At 52.9% G+C, this 15,125-nt stretch overlaps 1 protein-coding gene across 2 annotated transcripts in view; it reads left to right on the top strand.

Annotated features, from left to right (window-relative positions):
- Positions 1-15,125, top strand: part of TMEM184B (transmembrane protein 184B) — a 49,603-nt gene that overhangs the window by 428 nt on the left and 34,050 nt on the right. The gene's annotated exons all lie outside the window — the stretch shown is intronic.

Here is a 15,125-nt window from a genome sequence, read left to right as displayed (position 1 = left end):
CCCCCCGGCGCCCTCGCTCCGTTCTAATCCCCCCTCCCTCTCCCGCCTCTCCGTCCTATCCCCCCGCCCTCTCCTGCCCGCTCCTTTCTAATCCCCCCGCCCCTCCCAGTTCCGTGCCCCGGAGCTCCGGGCTCCTCCGGGCCGTGGGTGCACTGACCCTTTTCCCCCCAAGGGCGCGACGTGGCGTGGCGTGACGGTCCATCCCCTCGTGCCATTGGGCCTCCCTGTGGAGGTGTCCTAAGGGATGCGGGATGGGGGGCGGGGTAACTGTGGGTGGGGGAGGGGACCGTGCCGAGCCCGGGCTCGGTCCTGAGCGCTGGGACCCCCGAGGTGCGGGAGTGGGAGGGGGCTTGATCCGAGGTCCCCTTCTGCAGGTGGGGAAACTGAGGCTCGGGCAGGGTGGGCGGGGCGGGGCGGCATCCGGGAGGCTCGGCAGAGCTGGGGGCCCAGCCCGCCCACCCCCCATTTCAGGGGTTTGCAGAAAGGGCTTGACCTTCTAGCCGCTGCCACCCTGGGGCGCACTCCGGGCGTGCGGCTTTGCGCGGGGGTGCCGGGGGCGTCCCCAGTGCGCTGCCCCGTTGGGTTATCACGGCCCCCCGTAGACTCAGCCCGGCGCTGTGGGATAGCCCTGCCTGACAGGTGAGGAAACTGAGGCTTAGAGGGTAAGTGGCTGGCGGGGGGCTCCCAGTGAGCCCCCGGACATAGCCCTGGGTTCAGGAATCCCGCTTTGAGTGCCTGCTGTGTGCCCCACGGTCGCTGCACTGGCGCCTGATTGTAGGTGGGGAGTCACCCCCTCCCCACTCCCGCCGGTCTCTTGTGGCCCAGAGCTCTTCTGGGTAAGAATGGGGGGGCCCTTTAGACCTGGATCAGCTCTGGGCCTGCCTTGGGGGCCCCAGGGGGAGAAAGTCCTTCCCGTGCTCCCCATGCTTCTGGCTTGTGAGAAAGTGCAGTTTGGTGTGGTGGGATCCTGGGGCGGTGGGTGGGGAGGGCTCTGGTCCTGGCTCCTGGGGGAGCATGGGCAGATTACCTCATGCTGACCCTCACTTTCCTCCTTTAAGGAGATACAACTTATATTTTAGAGCCCGGAGTTAAAGATAGATGTTCTGTCTTAAAACACACTGTGAGCTTATGTAAGCCCGGCAGCTGTCCCCACGATCTTGTAATTCACATCTTGGTCAGAGAGATGATATTAATGTTCTCTATTTCATTTTGTTTTGGGGTGGGGATATGTGAGAAGCTAACGGGTCTGTCTGTCTGTCTAGATCAGTCTTTCTGTCTAGGCTTGGCTCACGGCAATGTCAGGTTGTTATCAGATGTAGCCACCGTGCCAGTGCCTGATGAGGCGCAGGTGTAGACTGGAGCCTACCTTCCTAGCTCTGGGGCTTTGGGAGACATGGGTGTGGATGGGAGGGACTCCCTTCGGCTTGGATGCACACCTTCACTAGAAATGCCGACTCCTCTGGGTGGCTATGGAAGGGATGGAGAATGTGTGTGGACTTAGGGACAGCCGAGGGAGGGCTGCACGTGTGGACCCCCAGTGCCAGGTGAGAGAAGCCAGTATTGATCGATTGGGCCCTAGCCAGGTGCTTTCTGCGGTGGGGGGAGGGGAGGGGGAAGAGAGAGAAAGAGGGAGAGAGAGAGGGGAGAGAGGGAGAGAAGGGAGGGAGAGACAGAGGGAGGGAGAGAGAGAGAGGGAGAGAGGAGAGAGAGTGTAGGGGGAGAGAGGAGAGAGAGAGAGAGGGATGGAGAGGGAGAGAGACATAGAGAGGAGAGAGAGAGAGAAGGAGAGGGAGAGAGAAAGGAGTGTGTGTGCCGGTGCCCCCAGGGGCCGGGATCTAGGTAGCCAGACAAATAAGCTCCAGCTACACCTGCCGAGTGGCTGACTTGGTCTCAGGGGGAAGGTCTCTGGTACCTGGTGTTTATAGCTTCTCTTCCAGCTGCCTGCCTTGTTCCCTTTCAGTTCCTCTCCTTCCTTTCCACTCAGTTGGATGTTTTCAGTGCTCAGGGGCTGTCTAGGCCACCCTTGCTTTACAGATGAAGGGCCTGAGGCCTGGAGAGGTGGTGGTCTACCAATGGAAACGTGACCCCTGGGGTGGAAAAGCTAGCTAGGAACAGAGGTGAGAACAGAAACTAGGGCTCCTGGCTCTCAGCCTAGTACTCTTTCCACTTGACTTGGCTATGCTGGAGGAGGGGCATGTCACAAATGAATTTGTGTATGGGGGAGTCTTGGCCCAGGCTCCTGGGTGGGGTCTTGGTGGCACCGTGCCCCCTGGAGCATGTCATTTGGGAGGGACGTGTATGTAAGGACGGCCTTAGGCCAGGAGCACCTGGGGAGGCCTGGCTGGGTGGGGAGCCCGGCCTACCCTCAGTGTCTGCCTCCTGAGCTTGTTTTCTCCCAACTAAAATGGGAATGCTGGTAGTATTTGTGCTACCTGCCTCACTTAGTGGGACGGAAATCTGAGTTGTCACTAATGATAACTTTGCCTCCTGGGTGGGCTGGAGTCTCTCTTTTTTCTGTGGATCTGATGGCCTGGAAAGGCCTTCAGAGGGGGGCTTCCTGGCAGTGGTTGCCGTTAGCTGGAGGTGCCTCTTCCCTTGTGCTTTGCCTTTGATTCTTTTTAAAAAGGTAACAGGGCTGGGTTTGGTGTTTTTAGTATCTGTCATCTAGGTTTCTCCCTGTATGGCTCTCTCCCCTCTTAGAGCCCTGTCTCATGTAACAACTTTTTTAAGCTCGGCGTGTGAGGGAATCTGCTGTCGAGTGCAGCGATGCACCCCTGAGGCCCCCACCTCTGTAAAGGACCCAGAGAGGTGACTTCTTGGGTCGCGTCTTCATGTTTGTGATCAGGACGGTCAGCCAGGCCCTTTGCCCTCCATGCTGGGGTAGAATTGGGCGCTGAGAAGGGAGGCTGAGGCCTCTCACTGTTTGAAAACTAAATAACAGCCAGTGCCCTTATTCTTCCCTGAAATCCTGTCATTTGTAGTGTTGTGAGCTTCTGGAGGTTGAGGACTGCTCTCTTGGCCAACTCTGTGTGGCCTTCAGCGTGCCTCCCCGTGTCTGTGTTCGTGTGCACTCACCAGATAGTTAATTTGGCAAATGGGGATTTTAAAAAATCTTTGATTGCTGTGTTTTCATTACACTGATGTCAATTCCCAGTGTTTCCTCGCCCTGGTAGAACCTTCCTTGGCAACAGATCACTCGTTGGCCAAGTCATTTCAGGTTGTAGGCCCCCTGGGCAGGTCTTGGACATCCCCCCCGGCTGGGCAGAGTTCTGAGTGCCTTCAGTCTGCTTTTTTTCCACATTCCAGTGGTCTCTGTACCCATCCTTCATAGGGGCTTTTCGGGTTTCTCCAAATCTTTCATGTTTTATTGTTTCTAATGGTCCATCCCTCTGGGGTCATCAGCCAACCAGGATTTAATAAGCATCAGCTTTGTTCCAGGTACTTGATAAGCCCTGGCAATACCAGGACGAGAGAGAGGAAGAACGAAAGCAGATCCTGGCTCTTACAGATTGAGGGAGAGACAACAAGCAGGTCCTTCTGCCCTCAGTTTGGCTATTCTCCAGTTCATGGGCACCCATCGCACGGTGGATGTTAGAAGAGGTTTTGTAAATGTTCCTCTGACCTCCTCCGCCTTTTTCTCCTCCTCCATGCCTAATAGCGGGGTCCTTGGGTCAAAGGGGACACACAGCTTCATGACTTTTCCAGTAGTGTTACAAGTGGTTTTCCAGAAGGGTTTGGCCAGCTCACAGCCCGCCCTCCCACAGTCCCTCCAGTGGTTGTCATCTTCTAGGCTCCTCACGCTTCCCAACCCGATGGCTTCAGGATGACAGCTTGGCCGCACTTGGGTTTGCATTTCTCTTATTTGTTTGGAGCACCCTTGTGTGTGGTTGCTGTCCTTTGAGGAATGGCCCTTGTCCTCATTTCCCCTCGGACATCTTCTGCCCCAACACGACAGGCTCTGTACTTATTCCATCCTCCCTAGCAGAGGCCACCCCTAGCAGGAGCTGGGCACTGCCCGCTGATGACAGCTGTCATCCAGGTCACTTGCCCTCCAGCAGTCGGAGGGCCACGTAAAGGCACTCACTCCTCTCACTGCTCACCGACCCAAGCTCCTCTGCCCCAGACACCCTCCCTTTGTGGACAGTGAGATCTCTGAAGGTAGAGACCAGTGTTTCTGCCTTTCTTTGTGTCCTGGTGCTCAGCACATTGCAAGCTTATGAATCCAGGAAGGAGTTTTTCCTCTCCTTCCTATGCTGTTGTCAGCTCACTCTTCAGTAAGAGATAGGTGATTGAGGGGCTCCAAGCTGGGCCTGGTGGATGGGCTGGGTGGTGGGCAGACACTGGTCTTGTCAGAGGGTCAGCATCTTGCACTTCCTCCCATCTCTCTTCAAAGAACGCTATACCGCAACTATTTGTTTTTAGGGGTCAGAGCTAATTTTGCTTAGAAAAAATATTATAGTTCTTAGCCCCCCCCCAAAAAAAAATTCTACCTTTTTTTTTAAATCCCCAAGTATCTCCCAGGAGATGTAAGCTCACTGCTTGGGGTGCCTTGGATTTCCAGGCCTAGATCCTCTAGATCCAGTGGTTAGCAATGGATGGCCTCTAGGCATCCCTTCCGTGAACTGTGGGTCCCATGCTTGGATTTATAAAGGAGGGCAGGAAGAGAGAAGAGACCAGAGAAATGGCTTGTTGGCCTCAGCTTTCTCCCTCCCCCTAGGACCTTGTTCTTCCTTTCTTTCCCCTTTCTTGGTCTTCAAAAAGACTCTTCAGGTCTCTCCCCTGCTTCTTATCACTTAAGCTTGCTGGTATTTTCGTCCCTTCCACTCTGTTTTAAGCATTTTTTTTGTCCTTGAAGAGCCCTGTTTGAGTGAGATAAGCTCCAGGAGGACCCTGTTCAGGAAGCTCCTCTGCCCCAAGTCTGTTCCCTTCAATTGTTTAATTCTGCCTTCAGACTTGTCTTACAAGGGCTGATAGTCTCTGACAGCGCAGAGCCCTGGGGGCCTCAGTAGCACTCGGGGCCAGCCCAGCCTGGACAAGAACCCCCTTCATGAGGTCAGTTATCATTGGCGACTAGCCTCTCTTTGCCCCTCCCACGGCAGGGGGATTCTTAGTGAGCACACAGGCCACTTCGGAGCCCACCATGGCCATGCTTGGATCCGTTGTGGAAAGTGTCATCTTCCTGGTGGGAGGGAAGGGAAGGGAAGGAAAAGGTCAGTGGGAAAGAAACTCAGGCTGTGCAGGGCAGCTTTGGATGCCTTTATTGTTGCAGAGGCCAGGGATGGGGTCCACCTCAGGCTGTCAGCCTGCTGCTTAGAAAGTCACTCTCTCCTCTTTTCCCAAGGACATGGGAAGATTCGATTTCTTATTCAGCCTCACCCCGTCAGTGACTAGTCAGGGGAGAGGACGAGGCTGGACTAGATACCTAGACACCCACCAGCAGGCCAAAGCTGCTCCCAAGTCTTGCACACAGTGGTGGCAAATCCATGTTTCCTGAACTCGTGGAGGAATCGGCAGCATCTGCTCATACATACGCAGATCCTGTCAGGGTCAGACTGAGCTCTGGGCACTGACGGAGGCCAAGTTCTCAGACGAGCCCCTTCCCCGCCCCCCAAAGTGAGCCAGGGCCTGGCTGGGAAGCGGGGCGTATGAATGTGTGATGGGCTGATCCTGACCACCAGGGCCAGGGAAGTTTTCTAGACGGCCGCTTCCTGGTCCTCCTGGCTGTGGCGGAAATGGGAAGGGACGGCTCCCACCCTGGAGCGGCACCACTCCTCACACCACCTCAGCCACACATGTCAGAGGCAGAGTGGGTGATGAGAACGTGAAACCGGAGGCAGCCTGCGTGGAAGGGAGAACTTCAGGCAAACACTTTGTTCGAGTTCCACAACATTCATTAGGATTGTAATTCCAAGATTTTAACCTGTTCATCGGCCAGACACCGAGCCACCTTCCCCAGAAACTGTCCGGCCAAAGGGCAGGCAGAATGGTGGCTCCCCTCCTGTCTTTAGCCTGGGTTTCCTACCCCCCACCCCCCGGACCTTCCATTCTCTTGGTCACTGTCTGCAGGGATGCTCTGGGCCTCATTTTTCCCTCTGCCCTTCTTGGCATGCCTCACCCTCCAGCGTGTCTCTCCTGTGGGGTCCAGCCTCTCCCCCACAGAGCCCATCTCCTCCTCTCAGCTCTGAGGACTTGTGCACCGCTGGGCCTTTCCCCGTAACTTCATTGGGGAGAGGGAGGATCACTGGGCCCCACAATGCCAGTGTTTTCTCATGCTGCTAGGATGATTCCCCTGACCTCTTTGGAGCACCTGTTGGACCCAATTCCTGTGTGTGCAGCCCTGGGCTGGGCCCTGGAGTCCAGGAGGCACAGGGCCTCTGAGGCTGTCTAGTCCAGCACCCTCATTTTACAGGTGAGAAAACTGAGGCCCAGAGACACTGTCTCTACTCTCATGAAATATAATGGGAGAATAAGATGAAACAAAAGACCCAGCAGACGGCCTCACAGAGGAAATGCCTTAGGGAGTCAACCAGCAATGTCTGTTCTGTCCAGTGGAGGGAGAAGACCTGGCCTGGCTGGGCCTGACTGAACGACTGAGGACTTGTGGAGGGAATGGCATCTGAGCTGTGCCCATGAGGGGGCTCAGGGACCTGTCAAAGCGTGTGTGTGTGAGTATGCATGTATGTGTGTGTGAGCATGTGTGTGAAAGTTCATGTGTGGAGTGTGTGTATGTGTGCCGTGTGTGTGTCTGTGTGTGTGCCGTGTGTGTATGAGTGTGCATGTGTGCCGTGTGTGAATGTGCATGAGTGTACCTGAGTATGTGTATGCCATGTGAGTGTGTATATATGTGAGTGTGTGTATGTGTGTGTGTAGCAGCAAGCACCCCAAGCGTCCTCAGGGTTTGCTGCCACCACAGGTTCTTAGATCTGCTTTGTTAAAGGAAAGCAACTTAAAATGGGTTAACGAGCTTACTTTAATCAGTCAGACATATATCGTTTACCTTGTTCAGGGGAAAAGGTCAGCACCCCGAACTTCAAAGTACACAGACAGAATTATCAAGACAGAAACAGATCTAGTAGACAGATTTCAAACTGTCCAACCATTACATCCATACCCAGTCAACATCTGGGTTTCAACATCTGGGTTTTTTCAAAGCCGGGGGGCTCAGGACAACGGCTTCCCAGAATCTATATCAAATCATAGAACACTTCTCAAAGTGAGCCCCCAAAACAAAGCTACACATCAGGGCTTATATAGCCTTCTCCTGGCTCAGAGAATGTAACAACCTTTTGGGCCCACTGGCCAATCAAAAAGTATCTATTGAAAAACAAGCCTCCCTCCCCAGGCTCCAGGTGCACTTTAGCCTAGGGGCAGGGAAGATCTTTAAAATTTACATTCCCATTACAGTGTGTGCCAGAGTTCATGTGTGGAGTGTGTGTATGTGTGCCGTGTGTGTGTGCCTGTGTGTATGCTGTGTGTGTATGAGTGTGCATGTGTGCCATGTGTCAGTGTGCATGAATGTACCTGAGTATGTGTGTGCCGTATGAGTGTGTGTGTGCAAATGTGTCTGTGTGTGAGTGCGTGTGTATGTGCGTGTGTGTGCATGTGTGAGAGTGTGTGTGCCATCTTTGTCAGTGAATGCATGGGGTGTGTGATCTGTGCCATGTAGTGTGTGCGTGTGTGTGTGTATCTGTGCCGTGTAGTGTGTGCGCGTGTGTGTGAGTGTGTGTGTATCTGTGTGTCTGTGTGTGTGTCTTTGTGCACGGTCTCACACTAACCCTGCTTATGTTGGCACCTCCTGCACCTGGTTCTGACCTACCCCGCTATGGAATGTCCAGCTTGGACCTTCTGGACTGTGTTAATCCACCACATACTTTTAAAATAACACCAGAAACACTACAGGTTTGCTTTCCCTGATCAAGGCACAATGGAAACTTAGCATGAATCCGGGCCCTGGGACTTGCTAGTTCTGTGGTAATGGGATAATGGCTTTTAAAGAGAAATTGGCCTCATTCCTAGGTGGGGGTAGAAAGTTGGGTGAGAGAGAGTCGAGGGGCCTCGCCTGCCTGGAGAGGAGAAACCATGAAATGGGACTGGAAAGGCTGGAGGCCCTCTGCACCCTCAGGCCGTGGCAGCAGACCCTCCGTGCCAGGCCATGCAAGGTGGTGCTGCCCCTGGGATGTGGGGGGCACCGTTGGTCCTAGAGGCAGCTGAGGGCCACCAGAGTTTTCCGAGTTGAGTGGCCTGTCAGACCTGTGCCTTTGGCCGGCCTGAAGAGGAAGGGCCTGGAAACAGGAAGACCACTCAGGGGTCCTGGTAGCGGTGCAGACCAGCAGCCCTAAGCTAGGGCGGGGGCCTGTGCGTGTAGAGACAGGGACAGATGCCCGAGCTGTTGTGACTGAGACCTGACAAGACTGGGCAGCTGGGGGGATGTGGGGGTGGACAGAGTGGGCAGAGCTGAGGTTGTGAACCTGGACGGCTGAAAGGCTCTGGGGGCCCTGGACAGGAATAGAGTCGGGAGGAAGCAGCTAGGCTGGGGTGGGCTGGAGAGAATGCCCTGTGAGCTACCAGCCACTGGCTGGGGCACCAGCCCTCACTGGCCAGTGCCCCCCACACACCTAGCTTGGTTTCACTCACCGCCCTGTCCTCCCAGAACCAATTAAGGATGTTAATGAGCCTGGTTTTTTGCTTTTCCCTGAAGCCTCCAAGCCAGGGGTGGGTGAGTGGAGTGGAATGTGCTGATGACAGTAATATCCTAGAGTTAGGGGGATGGCCACTACAGGCCTGGGAATCCCAGCCCGAGAGGGTCCAGAAAACATGTCGGATATCAGCCGGGTGGGCTTTGGTTCTGACCTGAGCTCCAGACTCTGAGGCCTGTGAGAACACAGCCTGGGCCTTTTTCCTGATGGAAGGCCCAGAAGCCCACCCATCTGTAGCCATTTCTGTGTGCCAGGTGTCTTCTAAGCTCTGGGATACCCTGCCCTCAAGGGACATGCGATCTAGTGGGGGAGACACCAGTGAGCCACCCCCAGGATAAACAGGAAATGATGATGGAAGGAGGATTTGATGGGTCTCCCAGGGCTCTGGGGAGGAGGCTTCTGCTGCCTGGGGAGTTCTTTCTATTGGCCCCAGCCTTCATTCAGGGAGGCCTGAGTTCACAGACCTCGAGGTGGCTTCTGCTGCTAGTACAGGCAGCCCTCAGGGCCATAGTTTACAGGAAAACCAAGGGGAAATGGTAACTGAGGAATCCCCGGGCAGCAGGCCTTCAGCCTGGCCAGCCTGCTGATCGCGGCCCCTGGCATTTTGTTTGTCTTTTCAGTGGTGATAATAATGGGCCAGGATAGGGATGGCCCTGGGACAGATCTCGGTTTCCCCAGAGGGAGGAAGCTGGCTTTAAGAAGCTGTCTGTGCCTGCACGTGCCCCCAGTGAAGGTACATCACTTGGCCCCGTTAGAGGAATCAGCTGTTGTCTAATTTATCAGAGGGTGGTGAGGCTGCTGCTCTGCCCCTTCCCTGTGAGCTGCAGCCTGGCACCTTTGCCCTCACAGGGGAGGGCAGGCTTTTCTTTTGACCCCTGAACCCTGGAGCAGCCCCAATTAGGTGTGTCGAGCTCCAGGACCGGGAGGAAATCCCTGGCGCCCGCCAGCTCCCGTGAGGCCTCCTCTCTACTAATAGCTAACCAGCTGTTGTCACGGTTTTGGAACTAGGGCATCAGCGGGCTCCGCGGGCCCTTCCAGGCACCGTGCTGTCAGAGCCCTTCAAGTCTCAGGCCTCCAAGGACACTATTCCTTTCTTCTTCGTAGCATGGCCCTGGCCTCTGGCCTCTGGGGGCCTCCGGCCTTTGGGGGCCTTGGCTTTGGTCTGTTACAGGAACTAGGAGAGAGAACCTGGAAAGTATAGTGAGAGGGTGGGGTTCACTCTCCCCAAGGGCAGGGAGGTGACCCCAGGGTTCTGGAAGGCCAGACCAGGAGGGTTCAGGCGATGCCAGCAGGGAGCTGCTGGGGCAGTGTGAGGGGGCCAGAGGCCTGCTGGGAGGAGCAGTGAGGGGATGGCCGTTGGCTTTGGGATGCCGCACACATCAGGGAGGCTGGAGAGTGTGCAGCATGTGCCCGCTTGGCTGGACAGTGAGTGAGAGGGTGGGGGTGGTGGCACTTGGCACGTGCAGGGCAGCTTTACATGTAAGCCCTCAGCCTCCCAGGCCTAGCGTCCAGAACCCGCTCTCTATAGGGGGGTCCAAGAGTCTCTGTAGCCTCCTCAGGGCCTCCTTAATTATCTCCCATGATCCTTCTCTTTTGCCTGATGGGGTCAGTCAGCATTAACAGAGGACCTTCCCTTCTAGCCTTGGAGCCTAGAGCTGAAATGGGCTCTTGGAAAGTGTCGAAGTGAGGGGGCCAGTGAGATTGTAGCACATAGTAGGTGCTATCGAAATGCCCACCATCTTGTCCTCATCCTTACCGCCGTTAGTTGGTCACACTGTGAGGTAGGAGTCCACCATGTTGTTTAACTCTGGCTTCTTCAGTGGCTGGATCTGGCAGTGGAAAGGTGAGCTTGGCTTCTGCCATGACCTTTGTCTGTAGGTTAGGGGTGCTTCCTGGCCGGGTGGTATGGTAGCAGGCCTTCCTGCCTGGACATTTAATGGCGCTGTCATTGTGAGACCATGTTGGTCGCGGCTGCTTCATGTGAGGGGTCATGACTACTTCCCATAAAGATTTAGTCAGTGGTCACCTGTTCCATTGGTTCAGTTGAGTAACTCTCCTTTCAAGTGATGGGAGGAGACCAATGGCCTTGAGTCAGCCAGAAGCTCTGTAAGGAGGCTGGCCCAGCAGAGGTGGGCTACATGGCGCAGGGACCCCGGTGTGGGGTTCAGGGAAGATCTGGGCTGCTTCCAGAATTTCAGTGGAGACACTACTGAATCAGCTTGTGAATGGGTGCTCAGGGACCTGAGGCACTTCACCCAAGTGTTCAGTCTTTCTCTTGTTTTGCTTCTAGGAATACAAGGAAGGGGGCTTGCTCTGTCATTATCTAATGATTTAAAGGCTAGAATCCTGCTGTGGCGCGGTCCAGTGTCAGAGAATCACCGCTCGTGGCCACTCCCACCCCCAGAGCCCACACCAGCATTGGAGTGCCTGTGTGGTAGTTAGGAGGACGCAGGGTCGCGTCTTACCTTAATGCTTACTGGCTGTGTGACCCTGGGCAAATCATGTCAGCCATCTGAATGTAAGGCAGGGCTGGGGAACCTCATGGGGCCCTCTGGGTCCTCAAGTGTGGCCCTTTGAGTCCAAACTTCATAGAACAAGTCCCCTTCATAAAAGGATTTGTTCCATAAAACTCAGACTCAGTCAAAAGGCTGTACCCAAGGAGATGTGTGTAAAGTACCCTGTAAACCTTTAAGGGAAACCTGTTTATAGCTGTTATGGCTGTTTTAACCCACCAGTCATAACCCACCGCCCTCTGTGCTCTCCGAAACTCTCTGGTTCTGTCTCTTACTACACCGCCACCCTCGGTTCCCGCCAGGATCTCCTTGGCAGCGCTGGCCCCGTCTTGTACAGCCTCCCCACCTTTGTGGGGCCAGCAAGGCCAGACATCCTCTCTTGTTCTTCCACCAGTCTCTCAATCCACCTGGAATCCCACTTTTTCCGTGATGCAGTCCCCTGCTCAGTCCGGCCAGAAGTGGATGTCTTCCTCTACACCCCACGGCTCCTGCCCTGTGCCCTTGATAATGCCTTTTTCGTAGCATTCTGGTGTATCTGCCATTTCCTGACTAGGCAGTGAGTGCCTAATGGATAGGGATCGTGTCTCCTAGAGCCTTGACCACAGTAAGTATCACGTAGATATTCTCTGAATTAAATCAGGTCCATGACTCTCCTGGGCTCGGGCTGGGCCTTGGGTAACCTGGCTAGCTGGGGCATGGGGTCACTTGAGGAAAAGATGGGAGATGGATGATTGAAACTGCCCTGACCTGGCCCCACACTGTGGAAGTTGGTTCCTGGGCTTGAGTCAGGAAGACCTAGCTCTGACTCCTGCCTCACATGCTTAATAGCTGTGCTAAAAAGGGCTGTAAACCCTTTCTGAGCCTCAGTTTCCTCATGTAAAATGGTAAGTGTGAGATCATGGCCAAGGGCTTCATAGATCATTAGAACTCAGGAAGATTCCAGGGCTGGTGGCCTTCCTGATGACTCCTCTTCTGCCTCTGAAGGGTGTCTTCTGGTTATGTGCCATTGGTGTGGCCCAACACACAATCAGTCAGACGTTTAATGAGTGCCCAGAGTCCTAGACTCTTGGCTTGAGAGGGGCCCCCATCACATCCCCAGCAGGAGGTCATCCTGCTTTTTTGTGAAGACCTCCATGAGGTAGAGCTTGCCACCTCCCTATCGGTCGCTCTTGCTGTTGCCAAAGGCTTTCCTTATTTTGAGCTGACATCCGTCTTGCTGTCACCAGAGTCCCTTACTTCTACTTTTGCCCTCTTTAGGGCCCACCAGAAAAGCCTTCTCCTTCTCTGTTAAATCCATTTGTGCCATGCAGAAATGAAATAAGGATGCCATAGTCCTTAGCGCCAGGAGGCACTCGGTGGGTGGAGCTCTGGGCCTGGAGTCAGGAAGATCTGAATTTAAATCCAGCCTTGAACGCTGACTAGCTGTGTGACCCTGGGCAAGTCACTTAACCCTGTTTGCTGCAGTTTCCTCATCTGTAAAGTGAGCTGGAGAAGGAAGTGGTAAATCACTCCTGTATCTTTGCCAAGAAAACCCCATGGACGGTGTTGGCATGCTGTGGCCTATTGGGTTGGATACCACAGAACGACAACAGCTCCCAGAGGACCAGACTCCCCCCATCACACTCATGTTTTTGCTTAAAAGACCTTCTAGACGAGGCATTGGTCTGAGTCTTGTGATAATTGTGATAACTCACATTTCTAGAATGTTGTACAGTTTACAAAGTGCTTGGACCACCCCCAGGAACTGAGGAGTCTGTCTGGTGTTGTGCCCATTTGGCAGATGGGGTGCAGAGAGTCACCAGCCAGGAAGGAGCAAATTTGGGATTTCCTTCCACCGCCCATATCTCAGGGCCTCTGGGCAGCCTTTATCTGCTGGACTGAACCATCCCCTCCCAAGGAGGCCTCCATCCAGATAATGCTTTCAGAAAGCCACACAGCTCCCTCCCATAGCCTGCACATACATGCCCTTTACTCATCATATCCAGTGGCACAAAGTCCTGGTGATTCAGTAACTGGTTCAGAGTGCTGTGGACTCTTGTTTTTGTCTTTGTTGGGCATTGTGGTGTCACTGATGTACAGAGCTCCAGGTTAGGCACAGGCAGCCGCCTCCATCCGTGTGCCACTATCCTGCCAGGCACCCAGGTTTTCTCCCCTTCACTCACCCCACATGGCCAGTCTGTTGCCTAAGCTTGCTGTCTCTCTATATCTTCCCTTTACTACACTCATATCCACCTTTGTTTCTCGGCTATAGCCAGAGGATCCGAATTGGTCTCCCTGCCTCATCTCTCCTGGCTCCAGTCCGTCACCCACATGGTTGTATAGCCAGAGGATCCGAATTGGTCTCCCTGCCTCATCTCTCCTGGCTCCAGTCCGTCACCCACATGGTTGCCAAAGCAATCTTCCTAATGTATGGTTTTGGCCATGTCACCCAACCACCCAGTAAACTCCAGTAGCTTCCTTTTACTTCTCAGATCAGATATGACTCCCTTGGTTTGGTATTTTAAACTCTTCACAGAATGGCCCCTTCCTAGCTTTCTGGTCTTGTTATTTTTAGTAATTTTGTTTTTCCAGCTTGCAATTTCTCTCTATCTTACCTCTCACCCCTGCATCTCTTTGGGGAAAAAGAAAAAGCAAAGCAAAACCCTGGTAACAAATATGCCTAGTCAAGCAAAGCAAATTCCCACATTGCCATGTCAAAAACTAGATACCTCATTGTCTTGAGTCCACTGCCTCTCTGCCAGGGGGTAGTTAGGGGGTAGCATGCTTCATCATCTGTCCCTTGAGATCATGCTTGGTTATTTCTAGCTTTTTAATTTTTATTTTCTAAAACTTTATTATTATTTTTAGTGTCATTTTCTTTTTAAACTTTAAGTTGCCAATTCTCTCCCACCCACTGAGAGGGCAGACAATATGATATCAATTGTACATATGAAATCATGCAAAACATATTTCCATATTAGCCATATTGGGGGCAAAACAAAAAAAATAATGAGAATGAGAATATTCTACTTCAGTTTTCACTCAGAGTTCCCTCTTTGGAGATGGAGAGCATTTTTTCATCATGATTCTTTAGAATTGTCTTAGATCATTATGTTGATCAAAGTAGCCAAGTCTTTCACAGTTGATTATTGTTATAATGTTGCTGTTACTATGCACATTATCTCCTGGTTCTTCTCACTTCACTTTGCATCGGTTCCTGTAAGTCTTCCTATGTTTTTCTGAAACTACCTTCTTCATCATTTCTTATAGCACAGTAATATTCCATCAAGACCATATGCCATGTGCCATTCAGCCATTCCCTATTTGATGGGATCATCATTGATGGGAACATCCCCTTGATTCTAATTCTTTGTCACCACAAAAAGAGCTGCTATCAATATGTTTGTACACAAAGTCCTTTTCCTTTTCCCTTTTTTTTTTTTTTTTTTTTTTTTTTTGAGGGCAATTGGGGTTAAGTAATTTTCCCAAGGTTACACGGCTATTATTTTTGTGTGGGTGTTAAGCGTCTCAGGCCGGAACCGAACTCGGGTCCTCCCGACTCCAGGGCCAGCGCTTTACTCACTGCGCCACCTAGCCGCCCCCCCCCCTTTTCCTTTTTCTCTGATCTCTTTGGGATACAGACATGGTAGTGGTATTGCTAATTCTTGATGTCTCATGGAATCATTAGCTCCCACTTGCCCAATTCGAATTTTTAAGGAGTTATTTTCATCAGTGAACTTTTGTACATCTTTTTCAATCAGCTAATTCTGCTTTGTAAGGAGTTCTTCAGTGAGTTTTGGTGCATCTTTTACTAAGCTGTTAATTCTCTTTTCATAATTTTCTTGTATCACTCTCATTTCTTTTCCCAATTTTTCCTTTACCACTCTTAGCTCTTTCTTTAATGCTCCCAGGAATTCTTATTGGGCTCGGCTTTAAT

The sequence above is a fragment of the Petaurus breviceps genome, unplaced genomic scaffold, assembly GCF_028583685.1.
Source record: "Petaurus breviceps papuanus isolate PSGF00001 unplaced genomic scaffold, PetGlider_PUasm1.0 156, whole genome shotgun sequence".
Classification (NCBI taxonomy): domain Eukaryota; kingdom Metazoa; phylum Chordata; class Mammalia; order Diprotodontia; family Petauridae; genus Petaurus; species Petaurus breviceps.
This window is presented reverse-complemented; position numbering and strand designations above follow the sequence as displayed.